This window comes from Oryzias latipes, chromosome 24, assembly GCF_002234675.1.
Source record: "Oryzias latipes chromosome 24, ASM223467v1".
In the NCBI taxonomy this organism is placed as follows: Eukaryota; Metazoa; Chordata; class Actinopteri; order Beloniformes; family Adrianichthyidae; genus Oryzias; species Oryzias latipes.
Genome location: NC_019882.2, coordinates 21140159 through 21154479, shown reverse-complemented (window position 1 = coordinate 21154479; position 14321 = coordinate 21140159). Strand labels below are relative to the sequence as shown.

The following is a 14321-nucleotide window of genomic DNA, read 5'->3' as shown; positions in this document are numbered from 1 at the left end:
AATTACGAGCCCTGGTCGACTCCGGGGCCGAGCAGAGTCTGATCGACCAGCAGCTGGTTATTAATCTGTCGATCCCCACAGAACCCCTGGAAACACCCATCGAGGCTTCCGGATTGGGTGGTCAACCGTTATCCCGCATCACTCACCGCACCAAACCTGTTCTGCTCATTTCCTCCGGAAACCATCGTGAGTCTATACGTTTCCTCATCACTAAGTCCTCTCATACTCCCATAGTGCTCGGGTTTTCTTGGCTTAAATTGCATAATCCTCAGTTTGACTGGTCCCAGGGGACTATAATCAAATGGAGTCCATACTGTCTCGCTAACTGTCTTCTGTCAGCGCTCCCCTCTGTTACTTCTCCTAAAACTGAGTGTCTTAGTCAAGTAGATCTCTCTAACATACCTCACTGTTATCATGATTTGAAGGCTGTTTTTTGTAAAACTAAGGCGAGTGCGCTCCCCTCTCACAGACCTTATGATTGTGCCATAAACCTATTACCCGGCGCTCCTTTGCCCAAAGGCCATTTGTTTAACCTGTCCGGACCAGAAAAGGCAGCCATGGAAAACTACGTGCAGGAAGCCCTCTCCCTGGGTCACATTCGACCATCCTCCTCACCCGTGGGAGCTGGGTTTTTCTTTGTTCAGAAAAAAGACAAATCCCTCCGACCCTGTATTGATTATCGAGATCTTAATCAAATCACCATAAAGGACAAATACTCACTGCCATTAATCACCTCCATATTTGACTCGGTCCAGAAGGCTCGCATATTTACCAAGTTAGATCTCCGCAATGCTTACCATTTGGTCCGAGTTAAAGAAGGGGACGAATGGAAAACAGCCTTTAACACTCCGTTAGGGCATTACGAGTACTTAGTAATGCCTTTTGGCCTCACCAACGCCCCGGCAGTTTTTCAAAGGCTCGTCAATGATGTCCTTCGAGATTTCATCAATCGCTTTGTTTTCGTTTATCTTGATGACATTTTGGTTTACTCCCACGATCTGGCCCAACACGAGCATCACGTCCGTCTGGTCTTGGAAAGACTTTTAGAAAATCAGCTTTTTGTTAAGCATGAAAAATGTGAATTTCACTCTACCTCCGTGCAGTTTCTCGGTTACATCATCGAAGCCGGCTGCATACGCCCAGATCCGTCCAAGATTGAAGCGGTTACCAACTGGGAACCTCCTAGCAGCCGCAAAAAGCTCCAACAATTTCTCGGCTTTGCTAACTTTTACAGACGTTTCATCCGAAACTACAGTAGTATAGCCGCTCCCCTTACACGGCTCACCTCCATAAAACATCCCTTTGTCTGGTCCACCAACGCTCAACAGGCTTTCGACAAATTAAAGCAACTTTTTGTCTCAGCCCCTATCTTAATCCAACCGGACCCCTCACGTCAATTTATTGTTGAGGTGGATGCCTCTGACTCAGGGGTAGGCGCAGTCCTCTCTCAGAAGGAGGAGAGTTCTGGAAAATTGAAACCCTGTGCGTTCTTTTCACGTAAACTGTCCCCCTCTGAGCAGAATTATGATGTTGGAAACCGTGAACTTCTAGCCATCAAACTGGCCCTGGAGGAGTGGCGTCACTGGTTAGAGGGAGCCGAGCAACCATTCATCGTCTGGACGGATCATAAAAACCTGGCTTACCTCCGCTCCGCCAAACGACTCAACTCCAGGCAAGCTCGTTGGTGTCTCTTCTTTGACCGTTTTCAATTCATTATAACCTACAGACCGGGCTCTCGCAACATCAAACCCGACGCCCTCTCCAGGAAATACAGTCTGTCCGAAAACATCCCGTCGTCCATCCTCCCTTCATCCTGCATCATTGGAAGTGTCACTTGGGATATAGAGACCAAGGTTCTTCAAGCCCTTGCGGGTAACTCTGACCATCCACCCGTTCCTAGGGGTACACTGTTTGTACCCACTCATCTCCGCCCTGACGTCATCACCTGGGGTCACACTTCCCGTCTGGCATGCCATGGGGGGGTTCACCGTACCCTCCATTTAATTCGCAGGAGATTTTTTTGGCCTTCTATGGGAAAGGACGTTCGGGAGTACATCTCAGCCTGCACCACCTGCGCCCGGTCTAAGACCTCATCCTCTGCTCCTGCGGGGTTGCTCCATCCTCTCCCTACGCCTAACCGTCCCTGGTCCCACTTGGCTATGGACTTCGTTACCGGGTTACCCCCATCGGCAGGTAACACAGTCATTCTCACTGTCATAGACCGATTTTCCAAGATGGCCCACTTCATTCCACTCCCTAAACTGCCCACTGCCACCGAAACTGCTGATATCATGACCAACCAGGTTTTTCGTCACCACGGCATCCCTGTGGACATTGTGTCGGACCGTGGCCCTCAGTTCATTTCTCAGGTCTGGAAGGCCTTCTGCACAGCCTTGGGGGCCACGGCCAGCCTCACATCCGGTTACCATCCCCAGTCCAACGGCCAAGCGGAGAGAGCGAACCAGGAACTGGAGGCAGCTCTCCGCTGCCTGGCGGCACAGAACCAACGGGACTGGTCCCAACATCTCGTGTGGATTGAGTATGCCCACAATACTCACCCCTCCGCTGCTACTGGGCTCTCTCCCTTTGAGGCCGCACTCGGGTACTCACCACCTCTGTTTCCGTCTCAGGAACTGGATTTGGCAGTGCCTTCTGTGCAACATCACGTCCAGCGTTGCCAACGCATCTGGGCTCAGACTAAGGCTGCTCTCCTCCGCACCAAGGAGAGCAACTGCCGCATCGCCAATCGTCGCAGGGTGGTGGGACCCGAGTACCAACCTGGCCAAAGGGTTTGGCTTTCCACGCGCAATATTCCCATCCAAGCTACCTCCAAGAAACTGGCACCACGATTCATCGGACCCTATGTCATCGAGAAACTTATCAACCCCACCTGCGTCCGACTCCGTCTTCCTAAAGCTCTGAAGGTACACCCATCGTTCCATGTCTCTCAGATCAAGCCAGTTCTGGACAGTCCTCTGTGCCCGCCGTCCGCTTCCCCACCACCCGCCCGGCTCATCGACGGCGCTCCGGCTTATGATGTCAACCGGATTCTGGACATCCGTCGTCGGGGTCGCGGCTTCCAGTTCCTGGTCGACTGGGTGGGCTACGGTCCGGAGGAGCGCTCCTGGATCTCCCGCTCGCTGATTTTGGACCCCTCGCTCATAGAGGACTTCTTCCGTGCCCACCCGGATCGCCGCCCTTGACCGCCTGGAGGCGGTCGTTGAGGGGGGGGTACTGATATGGTGCCTCTGTCGGACTCCTCCCCCTCTCCACTCCGCTTGGCTCCTGATTCATCCCAGCTGCGACCACTTACCTCATCACCTCATCCGCCTACTTAAGGAGTTCCAGGATCATCAGTCTTCGCCAGTCCGTTGCCCCTGATGGTGCATATTGGCCTTCACCTCTAGTTCTCGTTTGCTTCCTAGTTTCTAGCCACCTGTTAATGAATGTTGCTTTACCTGTCTGCAGGAAACCCCAGTCACGTTTGGTCGCCTGAACCTGTTGCACTCTGGAACCTCCTCTGGTCTGCTTCCCCTGACCTCACCACGAGCCTCTGCCGAGCAAACACCCTCAAGAGACGGATCCACGCTGCCGACCCCGGACTCTGTGAGGACATCAACCAGTGACGCCACGGGCCGTAGTCTCTCTATCTCTGGACCTCCAGAAACTGTGCCTTACCTGACCAGCTACCTCATTAAATCCCCTTTCCTCTTGCCAAGTTACCTGAGCTCTGTGTCTCATTCCGGGTTCCAGCATCTGGGTCTCTGTCGTTCTGTAGCCATGACACTCTTAAGATGCAGCCCCACCTCTATCAAAGCTCATCGTCATTTATTCAGTAAAGTTTATGCATTCATCCCATCTGTTTGTACAAGTTTATCAAAGGAGGATAGATGTGATCTCCTCTGTCACATTAACCATTGTGATGACTAATGTCAGGACACCTGTTTCTGTTACGTTTATAGGTCCAAGCACCTAATCCATTGAGATATCTGCTTTAGTGAGTCCTAAACCAACCTAACTTCAAAAGCCTTTAACCTTCTGTGATACTCCAGTATCTCAGGAGCAACAAATTGGTCCTTACAGAGAAGTAATCTCATTGCAAAGGACACCCTTTGTTTCCTCTCAAGCTCTCAAGCTGCTTTCTTGTGTCACATTATCACCAAGCAGACGTTTCTTTCCACTCTACAGACTACCACACTACAGCTGCCATTCGCCCTTCCTTTCTGACCCTATGTCTGTCTGCCACACAAGGATGTAAACTTCTGAAAAACACATAAACATAAATGTTGAATAATAGAGATCTTTAGAAAGAGGAAGGACATCATCTTTAAGCCTTAGGATTAAAGTATCAAAACAGACTGACTGGGAAAAAAGAGCTTTTAAAATTATGTGAACACAGCGTGAAAATAAAATGGCATTATGGTTAAAGCTTCACCATGATCAGTGCAGTTATTTGGGCTATAAACCTTTAAAAACTGCCGACATTAACAATGTCTGCATCTTTTAAATTTTTTTAAGATGAAACTCCATCACTGACAAATAAACCAACTCTGTGTAAAAACAGTTCATGGTTCTTTGGACACCTCATATGGACAAATACAGTATGTGTAAACTAAACTACACTATCTTTTGCTTTTTCACAGCTTCTTTTTCACGGCTTTCACTGCTTTTTCGCAGCTTCTCATGTATAAACTCTATATTCTTAAAAGAATTTTGTCCAAAGAGAAGTCCCAATCGAATTTTCATCCCTCTGGGAGTCAGGATAGATCTTTGGATCCATGGATCCTTGACTGGCATGGATCAGAAGAAGGGCTGAAAACAGGCAGAGCAACTTCCGAACAATATACTTTAATTTTGTTGAAAAAAAATAAAAAAACAATAAATGCCCATCATGGTCAGCACTTGGTGAGTCATCTTGGGATGTGCAACTTTTCTACAAAAGAAAAAAAAAAAAAAAGATCTTGGACCACAAATGTCTTGCAATTAATGAAAACATAAATACACACATATTTTTAAAAACTTTCAGCCTATCACCTTATTATCTATGACCATTATCACTTTTGTCTTCACCTGGACCCAGTTTCCTTTTTGATCTTCATGAGCCCCTGTCAAAGTCCTCTGAGAAAAGGCGGTTGAAGACGTCCAGCATCCCTGTGAGCATTACTGTCATTTTTGAATGAGAGGAGGGAATTCACCCAACAATTATCCAGATATCATTCAGCGGGATGGAGAGGCATGCATCATCAGGTACTCCACCATTTCTAAATTTAGCAAAACACCAACTAAGCTTGCGCTAGCAGCCCCTGTGTCTTTCTCAGGATCCCCCTCGCCCCCAGGGAGCTGTTCTTGGCATTTGTAGTCTGCCAAGCCCACTTAATGGCTTCATTGTCCTGCAGAACTCACTTGTTGCATCCAGCCCCCTTGGCATTTATCCTAGTAATGATATGGAGCAAAACATCAGCAGTGATCTTAGAAAAGCAGATGGTGCTGGCCTTCAGTCTGGGAAAGATTACTAGATCATTTGTGAGGTCATCAACAGTGAAGTTAAATAGATTGTTCAGGAGACAAGGCCCCCCCAACCCCCCCGAGGATAAAAACAGACATGGGGGCTTGCCGAAGAATGGTTGGTAAAGCAGAAGCAAGAAGTGTTTTTGAAGCACCTGCTCATGGTTTGATGTTGATGTGGAGTTGCAAGTTTATGGAAATTCTGTTTTGTGGAGTTGTGAGGAGTTGTGTTTTTCTATTAAATGGCTGATGGAAAATGTTTTTTCTTTTCTTTTTATGGTACAGCCCCCGTGTCATTAAAAGGTTGGATTTTTTTCTATTCCTAAGCTTCTTCTTCCCACATGGATCTCTTTGAAGTAGTCTCACCAGTTGTTTCTTCTAGAACTGATGACGTGAGTCTTTGACCTTTTCACTAACTGGCTTTTCAAGGGCGTTTTTGCCCCAATCAACACCTCTGTCCTTCTGAGGACGGATGGAAGCTTTAAAAGTGGCTCTTGTCTGTATCGGAGTATGTTCCCCACATGTCTGCGTCCACATGTGACTTTTTTTTTTTGTTCTTCTCAGGGTCTCCACTTTCACTGCAGCAGAACAGAGAGGTGTTTCTTAGGGAGAGGAGGCAGCGGCCAGCAGCCGTGGCCCCGCTCCAGGATCGCCTTACCCCGCACAGCTCGCCTTTGTTATCGGATCTCCCAGGGCTGATGGACACGCTGCAGCGTCTAACCTGTTCTAATGAATGCAATATGTCCAATCAGCAGTGTATTTGGTCTGGGCTGCCTCACCAGCCTTCTTCCTTGTGGGCCTTCTCCATGGGACCTAGCAGGCTCCCTTGATGATCTCAGGAACAGATCTGTTTCGTTTTGCATTCCCATCCCGGGTTTTCCCTAGCCCGGGGAAGCACAAAGACACCCAACATTCATCAAAGTCATTATATTCCCAGTCGGAATGGAAACGCTGCATGAAACTTCATTGGGGGTTTTATCAAGGCATTTTGCAAGTGGATACCTTCATATCCTCAAAACTGTTTTTTCTGCATTTGATTGAAATGAATTTATCAACAGGTATGCCTATCCATCTTCATCTGGATAGGCATACCCATCTTGCATGAACATGCTAGTAACAAAAATACACATGCTCTGTTTTTAGTGCATATTTTCTGTTTATCTTTGATGCGACACAACAAAGTACATGGATCCTAAAATCACATGATGGATGAGCAGGAACTCTTCTCAGCAGGAAAAACTGCCACTAAATGACAAATGCCGGAAACTGGGACAGCTGCTTCACTGACAAATTTCAAAGAAGAAGAAAACTCCCACTGACATTCAACAGGAGAGGCAAGCTGGCAAACAATGCAGATCAGGCCAGTTCAAAGCAAACTCATGGTCCAGTTGACTGAGGGAGTGGGATCAATCAGAGAGGCAAAGCAGAGGTCCCAAGTTGACAGATGGAGGAAGACCTCAAGATGTTCTTTCTTAGTTATGCACTTTGTGGTCATTTTCAGGGCTTAAATAAAAGACCACTGAATGTTAAACTTCCAGAAAGGTTTTATTTAAAAACAAAAAAACTTTTGTTGTATTGTATTAAGACTCCAAAAAAAACAAACAAAAGTATTATTGAGTTTTTTAGATTAAATGTGCGATTTGGAGAGTTACTTCTTACGAATTACATACGGTTGCTGAGAACCGCCATTGCAGCAAAATAAGCATTAGCCTAAATAAATAAATAAGTTGCAGCAAAAAAACAAAAACGGGAACAGCAAAAAAAGGAAAAGAAGCTGCAAACAAAGAAAGCCACAACGGTCTTTTTCGTGGAGCTTGGCAGCCGTCTCCCTGCCGTGTCTGCATTTGCAGCTTGAAGAGATCACTTCTTATTAAAAGGCAGAAAAGAAAATCTTTATTCTGTAGAAATGCATGTGTAGTTCACTATCTGTGTTGATACAAAATGATTGAGATACTTGCTCACACATTTGAACGTTTACCAGAAGAGTTATTGACGCCAGTAGTCCGAATCTGTGAAGATCTTTCTAACTTTAGTGAAGAAAGTTTATTTGATTTTATGTTGTTTCTCTTTTCCCCTCTCGGGTTAATGCGGGACAGTGAGCCTACTAAGTGGGTCACAGAGACAGACAAGCACCGTGGAAGTGGCTGTCACAGAAAGCTGTCAGAGCGGGAGTGAAGCTGCCGGTAGCGGGACAATCTTTGAACGATCTCATGAACACTGAATGGAGACGGGATTACCGACATTTTTGTAGAACTCTTTATAATAGATCAACCTAATCTCTCATCGCCGCCTTTGTATTCCATGCATTGTAAATGACATGAAGAAGGACAACGCTCCAAGTAGCGATCAGGCTACAAACATTAGCTGGAAGCTCCTCCCACACGTGCGGAATATCAAACTCAGGAACCCATTTTTGGACAGGCGACAAGCAGAGAATGCCCTAGAAGGCAGCCTTCTCCTCCTGCAGAGGATCTCTGTCTGTGGGCGTAACAAGCTAGCGAGCTCCGACAGCCCATGGGCTGCTAGCTGGCTGGCAGACAAAAGTCTGTGATTCACTTCCGTTGTGGCTTTTTTTGTTTGCAGATGCTTTTTTTTTTACTGTTTTTTTCCTTTTTGATGCAAATTTTTTGTTTGATTGAACTATTTTATTTTTTGGTGTTCCGTCTATTTGTTTTTTTTTTTTTTTGCTGCAATGGCGGTTCTCCACCACCGTAATTACAAGATGGCAAGCTTTTTAAATAAAACTTAAAATTTAGGAACTTCCCAGATCATCAATATACTTTCATATCAGCTTTTTTTTATTATCATATCAGAATTATCTGTGGCTTAAAAGACAAACTTTAATGTATGTAATACTTGGGTTTGACATGAAGAATTAATTTCCATATTAGACATTTCTAATTCTGAAAATGTTCTATTTTCTGCCAATGACGAGCAGATCAAAAAAATAACTGTAAGCTTCATCAAAGCTAGAATGTTTTCTTCACTTGTTGACAAATTCATATTGACAGTAAACACAGAAGCATTTTTTAAAGTAAAAAGTATATAATTAAAGATGGATCAAACCAACCAGTTTCTTGTCCCACCAAAAATATGTGCACGTATGTACATGTATGCACGCTTTCACACCTACAGTCAGAAAAGTTGGTCAACGCTAAACTTTGACAGACATTTGATGCTTATTTTAATCATACGATCAAGAATAACATTGGCTGGTTTAGTGTCAAATACCGCTTTGACCAAAAGAGAGGCACTATCAATTAATCAAACTTTATTCGTAAAAAGTAAAGACACTAAAGTTTTATCCAAGCCAACATTGGGATCCAAGGTTCAGTTTTAGGCTTTGGTTGAAAATATCTCAATTAAAATATAGAATTATATTATATTATTTTATTAATATAACCACAAATGTACAAGCAATTTTTATATTTTACATCAAATGTCAAACAATTACAGTTTGTATTCAACTTCATGTCAGTGGAAATGTGTTTGAAACTCCTTCGTCAGATTCAATTCTCTGTGCTGAATGCGAATCACAATGACCTTCAACTGATTCAGACACAGGGTCACATTGAGTTCTGCACAGGATTTCCAGCTGTTTACCAAAGTTTGTGGCAGCTGTCACTGATGGAAGGAGTGTAAACACACTCAGCCAGCGGTTTGACACTCTTCCTGTCGAGCAACATCTATCTCTCTGCATCACCTGCAGCTTTGGAGGAGCCTGACGGATAGGCTCTTCGTGGTGAACTTTTATCTTTGGATGCTGAGCGCTCTATCTTCTGCTTTGATTGAATACTTTTCAGGGCTCAGCTTAAACCTGTCTGCAAAAACAATGGAAAGAAAAGCAAAATATGCTGGAAATCAAAAAAAAAAATAAACTTGAAATGAAATGAATGGATGAAAAAGTAATGCAAACATAAAATGTCAAAACATACAAAAATACATGTTTTAAAAAACTGATCCCATCTGTAGTTTTTAGTACAGTGGGATGAGAAGTTCCAGAGAACATTAAAATAATTTAAGAATATGAATGACAATAACAACAAAGGATGGGGATGCTTTTTATTTTATTTTTAATGCTTTTTAAGAGCATCACCATCTAAAAACTACTGTATGAGATGAAGCAGTGGAGAGTGTGAGAGATACACATTTAGCTTTTCCTTTTCTCTCAAAAGGTTCTGCCTTTTACCAGTCCTTTGTCCAAAAAAAATTGTGAATTAATTAAACAAAAAGTGCAGCACTTCTTTTGTATGAAGAGTGTGGAACAGCAACATCTGCACTCAGGCTTGGATATGGGGAAGGGGAAGCTCCAACACAGTATGGCCTGCAGTCAGGAGGCCATGGGCCTTTTTGAAGTATGTTAAAGGCTCTAAATAAGATATATTAGCCAGGACATGTGTTTCCTAATGTGCATATACAAAGCTGCCGATCTAGCTCCAAAACAATTAGATTGTTTTGTCATTTTCTCTGCTGAAGCTTTTCTTCTTTTGCAATCAAACTCAAACCTGTTATCATAAGAATAGAGAAGTTTTCTCTTCTGAGGAGAAGCTTCTAACAACTGGAAGACATTTCCTCACCACTCTGGTAATCCAACTCAGCTGCACATCTCTGCAAAACACACAGAGAACTAATAAAAAGTGGGAGAATCAATCATGCTTGCACACTCTCTCCAGCTGATTAAGGGGTGAAGTAGACCATCAACACAGTGCACCGCCTCTCTCAGTCAGGTTCTCTGCCACATCAATCACCTGGGATCTGGCCAAGCCAAACAGAAGAATACCATCAAACTAGGCTTTGTTTTTTAAAACGAATGAGCACACTTTCCCATTTCTGCAGCCAGATGCTAAGAGCCAACATCATCAGAGGTTGTGTTGGGTTACATGTATGGCTCCTCATTATCTGCTTTGTGCCTTTGGCTTCCAGGGATGATGTTAATTAATGTAACTTAGATCTGCGTTGATGTCTCCAAATGCCTTGAATCCTTATACCAGAATCTCCTCTAAGGTGCTTTTAATGCCACAGCAGAAGACGACAACATTCTTCTAGGGGGACTTCCAATTTTGTTTGTCTTACCCAGAAATAGTTGTTGTTTCAAAGTGTTTTTTTGTTTTTTGTCCCTAACAAGCAAGTGTTCAATAAATGACTTTCTTTGCAATTGTTCTTTAATTGCATGATTATCAAAGCCATGAAAGTAGAATCTGTGACTTTTACTAATGAACAGCAACTAAGTCAGAAATGCAAGCGCACCCAAAATGTTCAAATGCACTTGACTGTTCATCAGAGTACAAATCCTTGGAGCTTCCAGGTGAGGGTTTTTCCACTGCCAGAGAAAATATCAGTGAGGATCTTGACTAAACAACTGTTGCTGTTCCTTTTGCATGAAAAGAAATATGAAACAATTTTCCAACACTGAGGAAATTACTTACAAATTAGACACTCAAAGCAGTTTTCCATTCGTCTTCACAGAAAAGTAGACTCTCCAGGAAGTTGACCTCATTTTCCCAGTGTGCAATGCTTACACAACTACAATTTAACACCCAAGAGGTACATCTCAAGCAACCTTCACTCTGACAAGTCATTGCATCCCTGATACATCTTCATTTGGGTTGCTGAGCTGTGGGAAAGAGTTTTTTTTTGTCCTGATTTTTGTACCACAGCAAGTATGGTTATGTACTTTTGTTAAGTTGGCATTTGTGCCTTCAAACTGGGGACAACCATGTTTCATATGTGATTTTACAAGATTTTCTTTTTCTTAGATGAAACCTTGACTGCAGGCAGGTGCTGCTAATTCCTAAAGTGTAGAGACAACACACAACATCTTTGCCAGTGTCTGTTGTTTAAGGGAGAAACTGGGCCTGTTTACACCAGGCAACTCATACAACACCCTGTGCCCAGGCACAGTTGCCATGGTTACGCACATTCAGTACAGTAGGTGGCAGTATGCATTTTTTTTGCTGGTTTACCATGCACCAATCAAAAGAAAGAATAGTTCCAGTTGTGTGAAAAGGAGTCTTGTAGACTTAAATATGCATTTTCAATTTTCCATCTTAAAGATCAACATTTTTGGTCGGACTGACCTAAATTTCTGTCAGTAAGCTTAATTCCGGCAGTCCTGTTACTCTCTTGGTTGATTTGGAGAGTCGAGCTTTGAACCAGTTCCATGCCAGATCCCACTGAACCAGATTCTGGCCCGCCTCTCCAGTCGGCTACAACATGGTTCATTTAATGTCATCCAAGCGCAGAATGAAGCCGTTATCTGCAAATGAATTCAAAGGCAGGTACGCTGTGGATTGTCCAGTGTTATAACCTCCAAAGGTTCACCTTCTTTTTGCTGCAAAAACAGGATCCCTGCGGGAACGTGAAGACAAGGGCAGGAAGACTTTGTCTTCATGTATGATTTCACAAAAGGAAGGAAGAACAAAGATAAACCTTAAAATATCTTTGGGCAGTTGGTGAATCGGTTCCAGACTCTACAGTTAGTATGGTCAAGAGTAAAATTCGTTGCAGTCCAACCAGAAGACAACTGACCAAATGTTATGATTGGAAAGGATCAAAGGAAAAAGCATCTGTTCTGCAAAAAAGGCTATGTAATGTTCTCGTTCAGCATGTCAAACTGCTGACTAAGACATTTGTATCAGTACTTGGTTTTCACGTGTCTTTGACGAGTTTCTTTAAATAAACTGAGGTTCTTCTTGTTTTACCTACAGTTTTGCCACTTGCTTGATGAAAAGGGGCAATACTGCCACTGAGATGAAAGGATACTCTGTTTGGTGATCTGTAGCTTCCTTTTTGAGAGAATGTGTCACCAAACTCTGACATCCTTGAGGAGTAATGTCTGCGCAGGCAGCAGTTAGTGATCAGAGATCTTTGCAGAGTAAACTGGCCTGTCTCTCAGCATCCTCCTTGTTTGTTGCTGCTAAATCCCTGTGTGACAAGTTGCACCTGCGCTTCAAGGATATCCTGTTACCTTTCAGGGGATGATACAACTTTAATGGGAAGGTTCTTCATGTGTGTTCCAAGTGGAGGGGTTGGGGGTATTATTTTAGAAAGTAGGAGCGGTAGGGTGCAGAAATGTTCAAACCACAGTCCGCCTTTAAAGTTAACTAAGCAGCTGTGTTGACGTCAAAAGAATAGGAGGGGGCTGGGGGCTCAGAATGGAGGAATTTGTCCCTAAAATCATGAGATAAATAAACATTTTCAGCATGGGTGCAGTCATAAGGTCTTACCTGGTGTGAGCATTCCTTTGCAGGAGGGATGACCTGTCTGTAGGGAAGAAAACCTGCCTCTGTGCGCTAAAGATTTGTGGGGTGGAGGGGATCTTAGTTGACTCAGGATGGAGTTGGAGGACCAAATGAGAGTGGATGTCAGGGTCAGCCGTCACAGTAGAGCACACCATTTCTCTCAAACACTGTCCTCCCTCAGCTGGTTGCTTGGGAGGATCCCCTGATGTGATGCTCGGTTGCTTCCCCAGAAACAAGAGCCAAGAAGGACAGCAGCACGTGTTTTAGGCTGCCTGTGTGACGGAGTAGAAAGCCATGTTTGTTTTTCTTATGTGTATCCCTTTCATTTTTTCCCCTTTATTTCCAGTTAAAAAGCAGCAGGAACAAAGGTGGACTGATTCAAGTGTTTTGCAAATCACAATCCAAGCACTTGGAAGTCCTGCAAAATAAAAAAAAGATGAAAAGGAGGAAAGTGTAGGCCTGTTACAAAAATAAAAAAAATACTGTGTTCGTACCCTTATTTTATATGTGACTACTGCAATTAATGCTTGAGACAAAATCAATAAATAAAAAAATAACAATAAAAAACAGACTTACAATTTGTAAACCAAAGGTTCTTATTTTTCCATTCCAATTTTAAACAGAACTTTACTTTTTTAGTTAAAGTGTTAAATGAAAGAAATGTGTTTATTATAAAAATGCGTTAAAACTTAACACATTTTTGTTTAAAATTATGCAAAGAGGACATGTTATTAATAGTATATAATAGTATGATAGCATATAATATTTAAAAATTCAGCTGGGATACCTTAAGAAAAAGCCAATGAAATAAAATTAACTTGGAAATTTGGACAAAAACATCAAATACAACATAGTCTCATGTGTGTTCAGTTCTGTTCCTCCATGCAGCCAGAAGAGCAATGATGAAGGAATCCTTTAATTCCTCTTACTGGGAAGTCAGTGGCAGAAGTATGATGATCTGGGATTGCATCACTCCGTCAGAACATCCTTTCTAAATCTGGAAAAGAGTTTCAATTGTCTACCCAAAAAATAAACTAGAATAGAATGGAATAGACTAGACTAGACTAGAATATAATAGAATAGAATAGAATAGAATAGAATAGAATAGAATAGAATAGAATAGAATAGAATTCCTTTATTGACTTGTACAATAAGATTAAAAGCATTTCACCATTCTCATTGCAAAAAAAAGTTATGTAATAATAATGTAAACATCTATGTTATATGCACACTTATACTAATTATATGAATGTTAAAAATATATATTACTGATAAAAAAAAATCAATACATAAATAAGAGAAAAAGGGCCATTACTGTCAATAAGAAGGTAAAATAAAGACATTGAAGTTAAAAATAAATAAATACACAGAAAATAAAAAAATTCAAGCAAATCAAAATGACTGAAGAAATGTTCCAGACCATGTGTCAATCCGGACTGCTGTGTTGGAGAAAACAGTAACACTAATGTCCCTCATCAGCCAGACGTCTTCCAGAAATATACCAAACAATGCTCCATAATAACAGCGTCTTCTCCTTTTCTGTGTTATCACAGTGCAGATAGTCATAAAGTGTTA

The 14321-nt window shown here is 42.7% G+C and overlaps 1 long non-coding RNA gene across 1 annotated transcript; it reads left to right on the top strand.

Annotated features, from left to right (window-relative positions):
• Nucleotides 1-3333: 3333 nt before the first annotated feature.
• LOC105357238 lies at nt 3334-3722 on the top strand. Its single transcript, XR_911258.2, has 2 exons — nt 3334-3383; nt 3469-3722. It is a non-coding gene; the product is annotated as an uncharacterized LOC105357238 (long non-coding RNA).
• The last annotated feature ends 10599 nt before the right edge of the window (nt 3723-14321 follow it).